The sequence below is a fragment of the Ursus arctos genome, unplaced genomic scaffold, assembly GCF_023065955.2.
Source record: "Ursus arctos isolate Adak ecotype North America unplaced genomic scaffold, UrsArc2.0 scaffold_28, whole genome shotgun sequence".
NCBI lineage: Eukaryota > Metazoa > Chordata > Mammalia > Carnivora > Ursidae > Ursus > Ursus arctos.
Window position 1 is genome coordinate 17893735 of NW_026622963.1, and position 17487 is coordinate 17911221.

Sequence of the window (17487 nt, forward strand, 5' to 3'; positions counted from 1 at the left end):
TCAGTAAACTGATAAACCTCTAGCCAGACTGATCAGAAAGAAAGAAGGTGCAGATTACTACCTTCAAGGATGAAACATGTGACATTACTACAGATTCTATAGGTACAAAGAAATATATGGATTATTATTAACAATTTTATATCAATACATTTGACAAGTTAGATTAAATGGATGACTTTTTGAAATATATAAGCTAGAAAGCTCACTCAAGAAGAAACAGATAGCATGAATTGTCCTCTATCAAGGAAATTAAAATTACACTCGACATCCTTAAAAAGCAAACAAGTGAAAAAATGCCTACCAGACCCAAATATCTTCAGTGAGGAATTTAAGCGAGAAATAATATTAATTCTATATAAACTACAAACTCTTACATAAAATCAAAGAGGAAGGAACACTTCTCAATTCATTCCATGAGACCAGAATTACTCTGATATGAAAACCAGGAGAAGACATTACAAGAAAAGAAAACTACAGACCAATGTCATTCATGAATATAAACACAAAATCCCTGGACAAAATACAAGCAAACCGAATCCACATGTGAAAGAGAGCAAATGCATGGTCAGTTTGGATTTATCCTAGCAGTGCATGGTTGATTTAACAGCTGAAAATCAATTAATTAATACACCATGCATTGCAGTCATTTCACACCTAGGTATTTATCTACCCAATAGAAATTAAGACATATATCCATATAAAAATATGCACATGAATTTTCATAGCAGCTATATTTATAAAAGCCAAAACCTATAAAATCCAAAATCCTTACCAATGATTGAATAAACAGACTGTAGTATATCCATACAATGGAGTATTACTCAGCAATAAAAAGGAATGAACTAGTTATACATGCCACAACATAAATGAATCTCAATATAATTATGCCAAGTAAAAGAAACAGAATTTTATTTAAATTCTACAAAATACAAACTAGTATATAGTGACAGCTGATCAGTGGTTGCCTATGGATAGGGGCAGATTGGAGAGGTGAGGGAACGAATGATTATAAAGTGGCATGAAGAAATTTCAGGGGATGTCATATATATTTACAACCTCGATTATGGTGGTAGTTTAACAGGTGTATTCATATGTTAAAACATATCTAATTGTATACTCCAAATGTATACATATTATTAAATGTAAATTATGCCTCACTAAAACTATTTTAAAAAGAAAATAATAATAACCAAGTTTAAAAAGGCCAGGATGCCTTTGGAAATATGTGTCATAGTGGCCGCATGTTTGCACCAACCAAAACCTGGCACCGTTGTCACTGCAGAGTGAACACAACACAGAAGCAATATGCCATCTGCTCTGCCCTGGCTGCCTCAGCCTTACCAGCACTGGTCATGTCTAAAGGTCATCATATTGAGGAAGTTCCTGAAGTTTCTTTCATGGTTGAAAACAAAGTTGAAGGCTACAAGAGGACCAAGGAGGCTGTTTTGCTTCTTAAGAAGCTAAAACAAATGAAATAAAAAAGGTCTATGCCTTTCAGCGAATGAGAATTGGCAAGGTCAAAACGAGAAACCATCATCATATCCAGTGCAGGGGACCCTGCATCATCTACAATGAAGACAAGGGTATCATCAAGGCCTTTAGAAACATCCCTGGAATTACTTTGCTTAATGTAAGCAAACTGAACATTTTGAAACTCGCTCCTGGTGGGCAGGTGAGACATTTCCGCATTTGGACTGAAAGAGCTTTCCACAAGTTAGATGATCTGTATGTCACTTGGTATAAGGCTGCCTCCCTCAAGAGTAATTAAAACCTTCCCATGCATAAGATACTTAATACAGACCTTAGCAGAATCTTGAAAAGCCCAGAGATTCATGGCAGAGTCCTGAAGAAGATCCACTGAAGACCCTGAGAATCGTGCTGAAGCTAAACCCATATGCAAAGGCCATGCGGCAGAACATCATTCTTCTCCAGGCCGAGAATCATACACTCCAGATGCATAAGGCAGGAGCAACCTTAGAAGCCAAATCAGATGAGAAGGGGGTTCTAGGCAAGAAGCCTATGGTAGGGAAGAAAGGAAAGGAGGCTACTAGTGTGAAGAAGAAGAAACCTTTGGTGGGGAAAATGTCTGCAGCTACCAAGAAACCAGCAGCTGACAAGAAGGCTGCAGAAAAGAAATACACCACGGAAGACAAGAAGCCTGCTGCCTAAAAACTTACATTTGTCTGTTCCATAAAAGTCAAATCATTTTGGACAGCTAATTTTGAGTAAAGACCTGATCAAAGACAGTGAGGAAAAAAAAAAAGATATCGATATCTCCAAATTGATCTATAGATTCAACATAATTTCAAACAAAATTCTAGAAAGCTTTTTCTTTTTTTTAATAATAATTTTTTATTATGTTATGTTAGTCACCATACAGTACCTCATTAGTTTTTGATGTAATGTTCCATGATTCATTACTTGCATATAACACCCAGTGCACCATGCAATACATGCCCTACTTAATACCCATCACTGGCCTATCCCAATTCCCCTGCCCCCCGAAGCCCTCAGTTTGTTTCCCAGAGTCCATAGTCTCTCATGGTTAAAAGAAATTGTCAAGTTAATATGAAAATTTACATGAAAATGCAATAGACTTTTATAAAGCTAAACAAGAAAAAAAATGTAATACTTATTCTACCTGATTTCAAGACTTCACATAATACAACACTAAGGCAGTGTGGCATTGGCATCAAGATAGACAAATTGATAAATGGAACACAGTCTATACCTATGTGTATAGAACAGATCTGAGTTCTGACACTGGTTCCAAGGCAATTAAATGTGGAAAAAAATATTTTGAATAAGGATGTTAGAACAATTGAAAAACCATTAGCAATAAAATAAACATCAACCATTATCTCACACCATAAAAAAAATGAACTCCAAATGGATTACATACCTAAACTGAAAACCCAAATCTATAAAACTTCTAGAAGAAAACAGAAAATCTATATGGTGTTGGGGTAGGGAAAGTTTTCTTAGATGCAACACAAAATGTAAAATTGTAAAATATAAATACATACATAGATGCATGCAAAAATACATAAGTAAATAGAATTTAACCAAAATAAAAAAGTTTTTCTCTCCAAAGAGCAAAGAAAATTATTGGGAAAATTAAAAAGGCAAGCCATAAGCTGAGAGAAAATATTTGCAAAAATGTATCAGACAAAGGACTTGTATTCAGAAGACATTAAGAGTTCTTACAAAACAATAACAAAAAACAAACTAATAGTAATGTAAGGAAAATATTTGAACAGTCACTTCACAAATAAAAAATATAAATAGCCATTAAATACATAAAAATATGCCTAGTAATATTAGTTTTTCAGGGAAATGTAAATTAAAGCCACAATAAGATACCACTCCATTACCATTAGAACCACTGAATGTCATAACAAATAAAAATTAAAATTAAAAAACACTAACTTTACCAAGTGTTATGAGAATATGAATAAATTGAGATAATCATGTGCTTGTGGGAATATGAAATGATACAGCTCTTTTGGAAAACACTTTGATGTTTTCCTAAATATTTAAACATACACCAACCATATGAGCCAACATTCTACTTATGGTTATTTATCCAAGAGGAATAAAATCATATGTTCACACAAAGATCTATAGATGAATGTCTATAACATTTTTATCTGTAATAGCCAAATAATAGAAATAACTCATGCTCATTAACAAGTGAATGGATAATAATTTGTGCAATACCTATACAATGGAATATTACTCAGTAACTTATGCAACACAAGTGAATCTCAAAATAATTATGCTGAGTGAAAAAAGCAAGGTAAAATGAATATTGTAAATGCATATATAAATCCAATAAAATGCAAACTGACATGCAGTGACAATGAAATTAGGGTTGCATGGGGATAGTGGTGGAGGGAGAATTTTGGAGGTAATGAAAAATTTGTTATTTTATTTGTGGTAGTGGTTTCTTAGGTGTATGTATTTATGTCAAAACTGAGTATAAGTACAGGTGTGTTAGTATACTTTAATTTCATTTTAAGTACATGTACTTTAATATACTTCAATTATTCCTCAATAAGAAAACAAAATTCTCTTCATAAAAATAACACAAAGAGCTCTCAATGGCCAAAGTGGAACAATTAGAGAAACAAAATAGTTTTGGATTATAGCCAAACATATAAAATGTGTCCATGTGTCCACACACACTTAATAAATTAATTACTGGAAGAGAAGAGAAAAATATTCGGTGCAGAAGAATTCCAAACAATTTATGTAGATACTCTACCCTCAAAGAACTGAAGTATAACTCTCCACTCCTATGTGTAGACTGTACATAGTAAATTTCCTCCAAAAACTACAGTACAAAGAGAGAGAGAGAAAAAACAGTAACTTTCAGTGGAGAAACCTGACAAATGCTATCTCAGCTAGGTGATCAAGGTCAACATTAACAGTGATAAACCATGTTGATATTACATAACCTTGATAAGATATAATGAGAATGGTACTTTATCTCTGTGCTTTTTCTTTCAAAAATCCATAACCCCATTCTATATGGGAGGGAAAATAAAAACAGACAAGTTGCAATAGAGAATCATGATACAAAATACTTGACCAGTACTCAAAACAGTCAAAGTCATGAAAAACAAGGAAAGCCTGAGAAACTATCATAAGCAAGAGAAACCTAAGGATACCTGAAAATTAAATATAATGTGGCATCCTGTAATCACATGGAATCCTGGAACTAAGAATAAATAAACAAACTATGGATTTCCACTAAAAATAATATATCAATATCTGCTTATTTATAAGAAATGCTCCATATTAATATAAGATAATAATAGAGGAAACTGAGTTTGTAGTGTATGGGAACTATAGTAATTCATGTCTCTAAAATGAACTCATAAGAGAAGTAAAAATGAATGATAATGAAAACACAATATATCCAAACATGGGGATTGCTGCTAAGTATGTACTTAGAATAATATGTATCAGTTTAAATATTTATATCATATAAAGTGCTTTTTAAATTACAAAAAAAGAGTAAACAAAATCTAAATTAGGTGGGAGGAAGGGAAAAATACTGATAAGAGCAAAAATCAATGAAATAGAAAATGGACAAACAGTGGAAAAAGCTAGCTCTATGAAAAGATTTTAAAAATTATAACCCCTGTGAGATAGATCAAGACAAAAAAGTGAAAAAACAAAAATTACTAATATCAGTAAGGAAAGAGACATCACTATAGATCCTACAGACATAAAGAAGACAATAAGGAAATGTTATCAACTCTTTTTTTGCAAACAAATTCAACTGAGATGAAACTCTTTGTAAGGTAAAAAAAATTTACATAATAAGAAATACAAAGTCTGGAATTATTGGATCAGATAGTATTTCTAATTTTTTTGAGGAGCCTCCATATAAATATAGAGAACAAACTAACGGTTACCATAAGGAGGGAGGGATGAGTAAACTGGGTATGGCTTCATAAGAGCTAGAACAAAGCAAAATATATGTTTACCACTTTAATTCAGTATAATGCTGAATTTCCAAGCCAGTGCATTAAGACAAAAAAGAAATAGTATAAATAGTGGAAATAAAAAAGTAAAATTGCCTGTACTCACGGATGACACAATCACCTTTGTAGAAAATCCTAAGAAATCCTAACAAGAAGAAAAAACAAAACAAAACCAAAAAGTAATGAGTGAATTTAGCAAAGTCAATATACAAAATCAAGTGTACTCTTTATACTAACAACATTCAATTGAAAAATTAATGTTTATATACCACTTACAGTAGTTAGGGATAGTTATAAATACTTAGGGATAACTTTTTTAAAAATATGTGTAAGATCTATATGCTGAAAGCTATATAGCATCTTTGAAAGAAATTAAAGACCTTAATAAATACATTATATATCATATTAATGGGTTGGAAGATTCAATATACTTAAAATGATATTTTTTCCTTTAAAGTAATCTGTAGAATTAAAGGCAACTCCAATAAAAATTCTAGCAGTATTTTTGTAGAAATTAACAAACAGATTCTCAAATTATAAAGAAATGCAAAAGACCTGGGATGAGCAAAATTAAATCTTTAATTAGAAAAAAGAATTTCCAGGACAATAAAAATGTTCTATTTCTTGATAGGCATGTGGGTTAAATGGGTTTATACATTTGGCAAAATGCACTGAAACATGTATGTACGAATCGGCACAGTATTTACACTGTATGTAAAGTATACCACAAGAAAAAGCCAAAAAAATCAAACAAATGAACAGCAACAACAAAAAATGAATGGCTTAATAGTACATTATGCTTAATAGTACATTATGGCTTAATAGTACATTATGCTAAATATGTAATAAGTAATAATTTCCATTTTGTTCAGATTGTTCCAGATAAATAGAGTTCACACTTCTTGGAGTAGACATGAATGTTATACAAATAACCTCATTCCAGGTATATGGTGGAGTGCAAGTTTTACCGCCTTGGAAATTAGGCTAGATTATGCTAGTTTGCCAACTTGTGGCAACCCCACAGATAGAGAACATCTTCATTTGATTTGCTCCCTCTCCTCTCACCAGTTCTCCTCATTGGCCAAACCCAACAGGAAGCTGGAAAGTAAGGAAGCGCTTTGATACAGATGGACCTCCTAGGGCACAGGGCAGCATGCAGGAAGACAGAGAGGATGAGCATAGATGCCCTGAGAGGTAGCAAGAGCCAGAAATTTACAGTCGATCACAGCTTTGTAGTATAGCTAGAAATCAGGCAATGTGATGCCCCCAGCTTTATTTGTCCTTTTCAACATTTCCTTGGCGATTAGGGGTCTTTTCTGGTTCCACACAAATTTTAGGCTTGTTTGTTTCAGCTCTTTGAGAAATGTCATTGGTATTTTGATCAGGATGGCATTGAAAGTATAGATTGCTCTGGATAGCATAGACATTTTAACTATGGTTATTCTTCCAATCCATGAGCATGGAATGTTTTTCCATCTTTTTGTGTCTTCTTCAATGTCTTTCATCAGTGTTCTGTAGTTTCTAGAATATAGCTACTTTACCTTTCTGGTTAAGTTAATTCCGAGATATCATATGATTTTTGGTACTATTGTAAATGGAATCGATTCCCTAATTTCTCTTTCTTCAGTCTCATTGTTCGTGTATAGAAATGCAACTGATTTCTGAGCATTGATTGTATATTCTGCCACATTACTGAATTGTTCTATGAGTTCCAGTAACTTGGGGGTGGAGTCTTTTGGGTTTTCCATATAAAGTACCATGTCATCTGTGAAGAGAGAGAGTTTGACTTCTTTTTTGCCAATTTGAATACCTTTTATTCCTTTTTGCTGTCTGATTGCTGTTCCAAGGACTTCTAGTATTATGTTGAACAATAATGGCGAGAGTGGGCATCCTTGTCGTGTTCCTGATCTTAAGGGAAAGGCTTCCAGCTTTCCCCCATTGAGAATGATATTCACTGTAGGCTTTTCATAGATGGTTTTCATGAAATTGAGGAATGTACCCTCTACCCCTACACTCTGAAGGGTTTTAATCAGGAAAGGATGCTGTATTTTGTCAAACATTTTTTCTGCATCAATTGAAAGGATCATATGGTTCTTGTCTCTTCTCTTATTAATGTGACCTATCACACTGATCTATTTGCGAATGTTGAACCACCCTTGCATCCCAGGGATGAATTCCACTTGGCCGTGATGGAGAATCCTTTCAATGTACTGTTGGATCCTATTAGCTAGGATCTTGTTGAGAATTTTGGCATCCATATTCATCAGGGATATCAGTCTGTAATTCTCCTTTTTGATGAGGTCTTTGCCTGGTTTTGGGATCAAGGTAATAGTGGCCTCATAGAATGAGTTTGGTAGTTTTCCTTCTGTTTCTATTTTTTGAAACAGCTTCAGTTGAATAGGCTAAGAGACACATGAAAAAATGTTCAACATCACTAGCCATCAGGGAAATTCAAATCAAAACCACATTGACATACTACCTTATGCCAGTTAGAATGGCAAGAATTGACAAGGCAAGAAACAACAAATGTTGGAGAGGATGTGGAGAAAGGGGAACCCTCTTACACTGTTGGTGGGAATGCAAGTTGGTACAGCCACTTTGGAAAACAGTGCGGAGGTCCCTCAAAAAGTTAAAAATAGAGCTACCCTATGATCCAGCAATTGCACTACTGGGTATTTACCCCAAAGATACAGACGTAGTGAAGAGAAGGGCCATATGCACCCCAATGTTCATAGCAGCATTGTCCACAATAGCTAAATCATGGAAGGAGCCGAGATGCCCTTCAACAAATGACTGGATTAAGAAGCTGTGGTCCATATATACAATGGAATATTACTCAGCCAGCAGAAAGAACGAGTTCTCAACATTTGCAGCAACATGGACGGGACTGGAGGAGATTATGCTAAGTGAAATAAGTCAAGCAGAGAAAGACAATTATCATATGGTTTCACTCATTTATGGAACATAATAAATAGCAGGAAGATCGGTAGGAGAAGGAAGGGACGAATAAAGGGGGGTAAACAGAAGGAGGAATGAACCATGAGAGACTATGGACTCTGGGAAACAAACTGAGGGCTTCAGAGGGGAGGGGGGTGGGGGATTGGGATAGGCCAGTGATGGGTATTAAGGAGGGCATGTATTGCATGGAGCACTGGGTGTTATACGCAAACAATGAATCATGGAACACTACATCAAAAACTAATGATGTACTGTATGGTGACTAACATAACATAAAAATATATTTTTTAAATTTTACAGTTGCATTTAACCCCTTGAGATTTTTAGTCTCCTTTGTTATGCTGTACAACCCAGCCTATCCTGATTTCCTCCAACTTATTTTATGGATTTAGTATAACTTTGATACTGAAAACAGGGAGATCATGAGAAAGAAGAATTATAGGCCAATATCATTCATGCACATTATCCTAAACAAAACATTGGTAAAAGAGACCTAACAGTGTATGGGTTAACATATAGGAAAACTGCTAAGTGAAATAAGTCAAGCAGAGAAAGACAACTATCATATGATTTCTCTCATCTATGGAACATAAGAACTAGGATGATCAGTAGGGGAAGAAAGGGATAAAGAAAGGGGGGGTAATCAGAAGGGGGAATGAAACATGAGAGACTATGGACTATGAGAAACAAACTGAGGACTTCAGAGGGGAGGGGGGCGGGGGAATGGGATAGACCGGTGATGGGTAGTAAAGAGGGCACGTATTGCATGGTGCACTGGGTGTTATACAGAACTAATGAATCACTGAGCCTTACATCGGAAACCGGGGATGTACTGTACGGTGACTAACATAATATAATAAAAAATCATTAAAAAAAAAAAAAAAAAGAGTTACCACGAAAAAAAAAAAACAAAAAAAACATATAGGAAAACCATTACCTATTAAAGGAGAAAAACAAATTCAATGAAGACAGAAAAGGTATTTTTTAAAATGTCAACACCCGAAAGCAGAAAGCAGACCAGCGGTTGCCTGGGAGAGAAGATGGAAGAACAGGGAGGACATGAGGAAGGGACTACCAAGGGCCACAAGGAAATTGGGGGCAATGGAAATACTAATCATCTTGTTCATGGTGATGGTTTCTTGACTATATGCATATGTGAAAACTTGGAAAATTGTACTCTTTAAGTGTGTTCGGTTTATTTTGGGTCAATCATACCTTAATAAGACTGTTTTAAAAAGTCATGCATGATAAACACTTTTAGTTCAAAAAGAAATAGAAGGAATTACCTTAAACTATAGGCCAGCTTTACCTTTCCTTTGTCTTTCCTTCCATTCCTCACACAGTTTCTAAAATTGCACTGGGGTATTATCTCTTGATGGTTTGTCCCCACCCTTTCTGAGCCTGGTATTTGTGAGATTACCTTATCTCCTATGTTGGCTGCACACGTTGTTCAAGCATTTTCAGTTTATTATCTTAGTTGCTCTGATTTTATCAGGGGATTCAGGGAGATTCCAAATCTATGTTGCTGACTTCTTCTCAGTCTCCTCTGCTCACCTGGTAGTTTTCATCGGGTGCCCAGTGTCAAAGGGTCAAAGACACACCTGTCAATGGCATCTATACATGATTCTCCTGTTCTGAGGATGACTACAATGTGGGTCACATCTCTGTCCCTTCCAACGCATTGAGAATGGGAGAGAATATGTCTTGTTTTCTCACCCTCTAGGATATTTCATTCACATGAAATGATTTATTTCCATTGTTTTGAATTGGGAATTATTTTACAATTCTTTTGGGCCCTTCTTTCCTACCCCACTCCTCAAGCAATACCATACCATGGTAATGGTGACAGCAGAGGCAATTGAGGCCAGGCAGGCACCTAAAACACTGGATAGATGACCCTTCTCTCTGACTAAAAGAGATGTGTTCTAAAGAGTGTGTAGAATGTCTCTGTTGCTTTTTTTTTTTCTTTTGCTATACTCCTGCAACTTGGCCCTGAATGGAGATGTAGTTGTGGGAAGTGTGTGGCAGATGGGGGAGATTAGAGTCCTAATTTTCTGGCTGGAAGAGCAAGAAGGAAGGCCCCAGTGTCTCTACAAAAAGAACTGGACAAATGGAAAAGCAATGACTTTTCCTAGACCCCTCAGAAAATTGGTGTTGCAGGACAAACTACCACCTGGAAATCTGAAGACATGTGAATCTAGAAGGTCACACTGAGATCTGCTCACCTGGAGAAGCTACTGAGGCCTCACACTGGTAAACACCTAAATGGTAATTTTGACAAATTACAAGAGGCTGGGTGTGGACCAATTTGAAAGTGAGAAATTCTTGGGGGCCCAATCTTAGGAAGACTCCCACACTTTCATGGACATTACCTCTACAAACCTTGGCAGGTTCTCACAAGGAAGGTCCAAGGAAGATTCCCTTTTGGCATTAGTAGGGAGAGGAAGACTAATCCTTGTGAAATATACCAGAGCCTTGTTCATAAAAGAGGCCTACTTTCCAGGGGGAAAGCTTTTATTGGAGTCCTGTCCCACTACCATAAAAAAGGATAGTCCTCTCAAGCCACCCCCTATAGCCTGCCTGTCTTACCTAAGGCATGGGGGAAGGGAAATCCATATAAGAAGAAATACCTGTCAAGGTCACAGGGCAGAGAAACATGTATGCTAAAAGACTTGATACAATCGGAAGATTATGAAACACTCCCCTTCACCCATTCCTTACCACTATAGTGACAGGGTTCCAGGATACTAACAGTGATTACAGATAAAAAAGCTGCACAACACAGACTCTTTGAGGAGGAGTCCTTAGGGAGGCCCAAAATTAAGAGAGAAGACAACAAGGACAATAGAGAATTTGAAGCCTCTGGTACCTACAACCGCAGCCATAAAACAAAGCCTCAACCCTACCCATATTAACATCAATCCTCATTGTAGAGGACAATTTACCTCATTTCTCATTACACAATACAATATGTCTGGATTTCAAGAAAAACTTACAAGGCATGATAAAAGAGAAAACACAGTCTTCCATTGTACATATATATATATACCATATCTTCTTTATCCATTCATCAATTGATGGACATGTGGGCTCTTCCCATCATTTGGCTGTTGTTGATAATGCTGCCATAAACATCAGGGTGTATGTACTCTTTTGAATTAGTATTTTTGTATCCTTTGGGTGAATACCTAACACTGCTATTGCTGGATCTAGGGTAGATCTATTTTTAACTTTTTGAGGAATCCCCATACTATTTCTCACAGTGGCTGCACCAGTTTGCATTCCCACCAACGGTGTCAGAGTGCTCCCCTTTCTCCTCATCCTTGCCAACACCTGTTGTTTCCTGCGTTGTTAATTTTAGCCATTCTGACAGGTGTGAGCTGATATCTCATTGTAGTTTTGATTTGTATTTCTCTGATAATGAGTGATGTTGAGCATCTTTTCACGTATCTATTGGCCCTCTGTATGTATTCTTTGAAATAAACCTATTCATGTTTTCTGTCCATTTTTTAACTAGAATATTTGTTTTTGGGTTTTGAGTTTTGTAAATTCTTTATAGATTTTGGATACTAACCCTTCATCAGATAGGCCATTTGCAAATATCTTCTCCCATCCATAGGTTGCTTTTTAGTTTTGCTGATTGTTTTCTTCACTGTACACTTTTTATTTTGATGTAATCCCAATATTTTATTTTTTGCTTTTGTTTCCCTTGCCTCAGGAGAAATATCTAACAAGAAGTTGCTGCGGCTGATGTCAAAGAGGTTACTGCCTGTGTTCTCCTCCAGGATTTTAATGGTTTCCCGTCTCACAGTTTGGTCTTTAATTCACTTTGAGTTCATTTTTGTGTATGATGTGGGGAATATTATTAAGCCACCAAAAAGAATGAAATCTTGCCATTTGCAACAACATGGATAGAGCTAGAGAGTATTATGCTAAGTGAAATAAGTCGGTCAGAGAAAGACAAAGACCATATGATTGCACTCATATGTGGAATTTAAGAAACAAAACAGATGAACATACAGGGGGAAAAAAGAGGGGAAAACCAAGAAACAAACTCTTAACTATAGAGAATAAACTGATGGTTACTGGAGAGGAGGATGGTGAGGGATGGGTTAAATAGGTGATGGGTATTAAGGAGAGCACTTGTTGGGATTAGCAACACGTTTTGTGTGTGAAGAATCACTAAATTCTGCACCTGAAACTAACATTACACTGTATGTAAACTAGCTGGAATTTAAGTAAAAACTTGGAAAAAAAAAAGATAAAGAGAGGCAAACCTAGAAGCTGACTCCCAACTATAGAGAAGAAATGATGATTATGGAGGTGGTTAAAAAAAGAAAAAAGAAAAAAAGAAAAGCGATAGAGAAAATTTAAAAAACAAAACAAAAAACAAAGCTGGTTCTTTGCACAGATCTTTAAAATTTGTAAAACTGTGCCAGGCTTACCAAGATAAAAAGATATTGGTCACAGTGTAACAATATCAGAAATGAAAGAGAGTTCATCCCATGATTCATTACTTGCGTATAACACCCAGTGCACCATGCAATATGTGCCCTCCTTAATACCCATCACCAGCCTATCAAAAAATAGGGATGTACTGTATGGTGACTAACATAATATAATAAAAAAATATTATTATTAAAAAAGGGGGGGGGCGCCTGGGTGGCTCAGTTGTTAAGCGTCTGCCTTCGGCTCAGGGCGTGATCCTGGCGTTATGGGATCGAGCCCCACATCAGTCTTCTCCGCTGGGAGCCTGCCTCTTCCTCTCCCACTCCCCCTGCTTGTGTTCCCTCTCTGTGGCTCTCTTTCTCTCTGTCAAATAAATAAATAAAATCTTTAAAATAAAAAAAAGAGAGTTCATTCCTTCTGACTTCATGAACTTTAAAAAAATAATAAAGAATGACAATGAACAACTTTATACCCACAGATGTGAATATTTAGAAGAAATGAACCAATTCCTTTAAAGACACAACTACCAAAATGTATGCAAAAACAAGTAGATAAACTAAATGAGTCTGTATTTATAAATAAATTGAATTAGAAATTAATAGCCTTCCAAAATAATCACCGGACCAGATGGTTTCACCAGTGAATTTTACCAAATGTTTAAGAAAGAAATTATACCAATTCTCTACAATCATTTTCAGAGGTAAAAAGCAGAGGGAGCACTTCCTAATTCATCCTATGAGTCCAGCATTACCCTAATACCAAAACGAGATAGAGGTCTGCCTTTGGCAAGGGCATGACCCCAGGGTCCTGGGATCCAGACCCCATCAGGCTCCCTCGTCAGCAGGGAGCCTCTGGCTCCCGCTCCCCCTACTTGTGCGCTCTCTCTCTCTCTCTCTCTCTCTCTCAAATAAATAAATAAATAAACAATATTTAAAAACAAAAAAAAATGAGATACAGATTTTACAAGAAAGGAAAACTATAAACCAATAACTATCATGAACATAGACATGAAAATCTTCTGTAAGAAAACAGCAAATTGAATCCAGCATGGCAGGGAGCCTGGGTGGCTCAGTTAGTAAAGCTTCTGAGCTCTGTGCTGGGGCTGAGTCCTGCATGGGGCTCCCTGCTGAGCAGGGAGTTGGCTTCTCCCACTCCTTCTGCCACTCCCCCGCTTGTGTGTGCCCTCTCTCTCTTTCTCTCTCTCAAATAAATGAATCCAGTACTGTATAAAAACGATTAAATACCACAACCAGGGGTGCCTGGGTGGCTCAGTCGTTGGTCGTCTGCCTTAGGCTCAGGGCGTGATCCCAGCGTCCTGGGATTGAGCCCTGCATCAGGCTCCCTGCTCCGCTGGGAGCCTGCTTCTTCCTCTCCCACTCCCCCTGCTTGTGTTCCCTCTCTTGCTGGCTGTCTCTCTCTCTCTGTCAAATAAATAAATTAAAAAATCTTTAAAAAAAATAAATACCACAACCAAGTAGGATTTATCCCAGATATGCAAGATTGACTCAACATTCAAACATCAAAAAAGTAATCCATCACATCAATAAGCTAAATAAGAAATATCGTGATCATATCAGCAGATGCAGAAAAAGCATCTGATAAAATTCAACACCAATTCATTCAAAAAGAAAGAAAGAAAGAAAGAAAGAAAGAAAGCAAGCAAGCTTTCAGCAAACTAGAAATAGAAACTTCCTCAATTTGGTAAAAGAATATGCAGAAAAAACCTATAGCTAACATCATACTTAATGGTGAGAAACCAGATGCTTCCCCCTAAAATCAGGAACAAGGCAAGGATGTTCTCTCTTATCACTCCTATTCCACATTATACTGGAAATCCTGGCTAACTCAAGAGGACAAGAAAAGACAATAAAATCTATGCAGATTGAAAAGGAAGAAATAAAATTGTCTCTATTAGTAGATGACAATATTCTATGTAGAAAATTCCAAAGAATCATCAGAAATACTCCTGGGGCAAGTATATCATGGTTACAAGATACAAGGTTAATATACAAGGGTCAACTGCTTTCCTATATTCCAGCAATGAACAACTGAAATTACAAATTAAGAAAAAATTTCAATAACTCCAAAAAATACTTACATATAACTCAAAATATGTATAGAACTTTTATACAGAAAACCATAAAACATTGCAGAAAAAGTCAAAGAAGCTCTAAATTAAATGGATAGATATTTTACATCCATGGATTGGAGGACTCAATCTTGTTAAGACGCAAATTCTTCCAAACTTGACCCACAGATCGATGGAATCCCAATTAAAATCCAAACAAGCTATTTTGCAGTTATCTAGGAATTGATTCTAAAGTTTATATGAAGAACCAAAAGCACTAGAATATCCAACATAATACAGAAGAACGACACTATCCAACTTCAAGACTTACTATAAAAGTACAATAATCAAGATGGTCTGATACTATTGGTCAAAAAATAGACATATGGATCAATGCAACAGAATATACCAACATAAATATAGTCAGCTGGTCTTTGACAAAGAAGCAAAGGTAATTCAGTGGGGAAAGAAACGTTTTTTCAACGAATGACGCTAAGCAACTGAGTATCCACATGCAAAAAAAAAAAAAAAAGAATCTTGACATAGGCCTTTTACACTCACAAAAGTTAAGTAAAACTGGATCATAAATGCAAAATGTAAAACTATAAAACTTGAAGAAGATTTTAGACTTAATTCTATGTGACCTTGGATTTGGTGGTATTTTTAGATATAATACCAAAAGTATGATTCTTGAAAGAAAAAATGCTAAGTGAGACTTTTATTACAATTAAAAACTTCTCTCCAAAGACACTGTGAAGAGAATGATAAACAAGCCTCACGCTGGCAGAAAACATTTGCGAAACACATATACCATAAATATACATATACTTCTAAAAATATACAAAGAACTCTTAAAACTCAATAAGAAAATTAAAAAAAGACCCAAATTAAAAATGGGCAAAGGATGTGAACAGATTCCTCATCAAAGAAGGTATACAGCTAGCAAATAAACATATGACAAGGTGCTCAACATCATTTTTAACTAGGGAATTGAAAACTAAAATGACAATGACATACATCTCTGCAACTATGAAAATGTCATATATGCATAATATATACATATATATATTTGTGGTATAAATTATACACACTGAGATATATATCAAATATCAAGTGCTGGCAAGGATGCAGGAAGGTGAGACTCATACATTGCTAGTGGCTATGAAAATGGTGTACACACTTTGAAAAACTGTAGGATTCCTATAATGTTAAATGAGATTTCCATTGACACTCCAAGGTATTTACCCAACTAGTCTGAAAACTTTTGTGCATACAAAACTCTGCATGCAACTGTTTGAAGAATATCTATTCACAATCGCCAAAAACTGGAAATCGCCCAAATATCCTTCAATGGTTGAATAAACAAAATGTGGTACAAATAATGGGATAGCATCCAACAATAAAAAGAACTATTGATACATATAATAACATGGGTGAATCTCAAAGGCATAATGGTGAATGAATAAAGTCAGACTCAAAGTGTTGCGTATGGCATAATTCCATGTACATAATAATCTCAAAAAGGCAAAACTACAGTGATGTCTGCAAAACTATGTCAATGGTTGTGTATTCGGGTTGGGGAGGGTGTGGCTACAAAAGGACAGGACAGAATTCTTTGGGTGATTACCCTAATTGTGTTGGTGGTTACGAGAATCCAAACAAGTGTTTAAACCCCTCTCTCCCCCCAAAAAGTCAATTTTACTGTATATCAATTCAAAACGTCAAATAAATTACTAAACAATTATTAGTTCAAAGCTAAGCAAAAAGTCCTAAACTAAGTAAAATAACAGTTGTCAAGAAAGGCATGAGGATGGTATTAACTAACCTGTAACATAACGCATTATTTGGAAGGGAGGGCGTGGTTACACCCGGAGGGTGATGTGAGAGTGGACAGAAAGCAGTGGACAGGCCATGGTATCAGTGACAGGAACCACTGGAAGTGATGGCATGAAGAAGTAGTAAGAGGAAGGCAAGAAATGGAGAAAGGTCAGAACACCGGTTTAGGAGACTAAAGGAGCAACTTCGCATTTAAGTGATGCATTGGCCCCCAAGTAGGGCTTGGAAATAGAGCCGAGACAGGATGAGTGAGATAAAGTTTGGGAAGAGTGAGCAGAGGGGACGAAATGAGGAAGGTGGACGCACACAGTGCAAGGGTGGAGCAAGCAAAGCAGGCTATTTAAGCAGCTTCTCTTGCAGCCCCCGAAGCAGGTGCCAAGGGGCACCACGAAGAGCAAGCACTCCTGCCAGGGAAAGAGTGCACTCTTCCGGGAGGTCCCGCCCGCGCTGCGGGTAGTAGCCGCGGGTACGCGCGCTCCAGGGCCGGCTCCGGCGGGGCGGGGGCGGGGCGCGCGGCGCGCGCTCGTCCTCGAGAAGCGGGGGCGGGGCGCGGCTGCGGCCGGTGACGTCAGGGGAGGGCGCGCGCCGGGCGGCTGAGGGCGGAGCCAGGAGGCGGGCGCTGCGCGCGACCGCGGGCGGAGCGGAGGGGCGCGAGGGGCGGAGCGGAGCGCGGGAGGAGGC

The 17487-nt window shown here is 36.9% G+C and overlaps 1 pseudogene; it reads left to right on the forward strand.

Annotated features, from left to right (window-relative positions):
* The first annotated feature begins 1211 nt into the window (after nt 1-1211).
* Nucleotides 1212-2169, forward strand: LOC113263547 (60S ribosomal protein L4-like; annotated as a pseudogene).
* The last annotated feature ends 15318 nt before the right edge of the window (nt 2170-17487 follow it).